We start from the raw sequence: 1866 nt of genomic DNA, 5'->3' as shown, positions 1-1866 counted from the left end.
TCAAAGATCCAAAGTTTCTCCATTACAGAGAGTGGCATTAAGTTTATTCTTGACCCCAGGTCACACAGAGCCTTCTCAAAGGTCATGGTGCCTATGGTACAGTGTATTAAGAATTTTCCAGGATCCTGTTTCTTTTGAGGTAATTTCTGCCTATCCAATGCATTCAGTTCATTGGTGAGCAAGGGAGGTTCATCTTCCCAAGTCTCATTACCAAATAATTTGGCATTCAGCTTCATGATTGCACCAAGGTACTAAGCAACTTGATCTTCAGTAATTTCTTCATCTTCTTCAGAGGAAGAATAATCATCAGAGCTCATGAAGGGCAGAAGGAGGTTCAATGGAATCTCTATGGTCTCTAATTGAGCCTCAGATTCCTTTGGTTCCTCAAAGGAGAACTCCTTATTGGTCACTGGACGTCCCAAGAGGTCTTTCTCACTAGGATTCACGTCCTCCTCTTCCCTTGTAGGTTCGGCCATGATGGTCAAATCAATGGCCTTGCACTCTCTCTTTGGATTCTCTTCTGTATTGCTTGGGAGAGTACTAGGAGGAATTTCAGTGACTCTTTTACTCAGCTGGCCCACTTGTGCCTCCAAATTTCTAATGGAGGACCTTGTTTAATTTCATTCATGAAACTTACAGTGGCCTTAGATAGATCAGAGACTATATTTGCTAAGCTAGATGGATTCTGCTCAGAATTCTCTATCTGTTGCTGAGTGGATGATGGAAAAGGTTTACTATTGCTAAACCTGTTTCTTCCACCATTATTAAAGCCTTGTTGAGGCTTTTGTTGATCCTTCCATGAGAAATTTGGATGATTTTTCCATGAGGGATTATAGGTGTTTCCATAGGGTTCACCCATGTAATTCACCTCTGCTATTGCAGGGTTCTCAGGATCATAAGCTTCTTCTTCAGAAGATGCCTCTTTAGTACTGTTGGATGATTCCTTTAATCCATTCAGACTCTGAGAGATCATATTGACTTGTTGAGTCAATATTTTATTCTGAGCCAATATGGCATTCAGAGTATCAATTTCAAGAACTCCCTTCCTCATAGGCGTCCCATTACTCACAGGATTAATTTCAGAAGTGTACATGAACTGGTTATTTGCAACCATGTCAATGAGTTCTTGAGCTTCTGCAGGCATTTTCTTTAGGTGAATGGATCCACCTGCAGAATGGTCCAATGACATCTTTGATAATTCAGACAGACCATCATAGAATATATCCAGGATGGTCCATTCTGAAAGCATGTCAGAAGGACACTTTTTGGTCAGTTCCTTGTATCTCTCCCAAGCTTCATAGAGGGATTCACCTTCCTTTTGTCTGAAGGTTTGAATATCCACTCTAAGCTTACTAAGCTTTTGAGGAGGAAAGAACTTGGCTAAGAAAGTCGTGACCAGCTTATTCCAAGAGTTCAGGCTATCTTTAGGTTGAGAGTCCAACCATATTCTAGCTCTGTCTCTTACAGCAAATGGGAAAAGCATAAGCCTGTAGACCTCGAGATCAACACCATTGGTCTTAACAGTATCACAGATCTACAAGAATTCAGTTAAGAACTGAAAGGGATCTTCGAATGGAAGTCCATAAAACTTGCAATTCTGTTGCATCAGAGAAACTAATTGAGGTTTCAGCTCAAAATTGTTTGCTCCAATGGCAGGGATTGAGATGCTTCTTCCATGTAAATTGGAATTAGGTGCAGTAAAGTCACCAAGCATCTTCCTTGCATTGTTATTATTTTCGGCCATGTCTCCTTCTTTTTCGAAAATTTCTGTCAGATTTTCTCCAGAGAGTTGTGCTTTAGCTTCCCTTAGCTTCCTCTTCAGAGTTCTTTCAGGTTCGAGATTAGCTTCAACAAGAATGTCCTTAT

General features: G+C 40.6%; 1 non-coding gene across 1 annotated transcript; it reads left to right on the top strand.

The window, feature by feature from the left end:
- Window positions 1-1243: 1243 nt before the first annotated feature.
- Window positions 1244-1351, top strand: LOC112787606 (small nucleolar RNA R71). The gene has a single exon (XR_003195010.1). It is a non-coding gene; the product is annotated as a small nucleolar RNA R71 (small nucleolar RNA).
- Window positions 1352-1866: the final 515 nt, after the last annotated feature.

The sequence above is a fragment of the Arachis hypogaea genome, chromosome 20 (assembly GCF_003086295.3).
Source record: "Arachis hypogaea cultivar Tifrunner chromosome 20, arahy.Tifrunner.gnm2.J5K5, whole genome shotgun sequence".
NCBI classification, from domain to species: Eukaryota; Viridiplantae; Streptophyta; class Magnoliopsida; order Fabales; family Fabaceae; genus Arachis; species Arachis hypogaea.
Note: the sequence above shows the minus strand (reverse complement) of the source record. Positions and strands in the feature narration are given on the sequence as shown.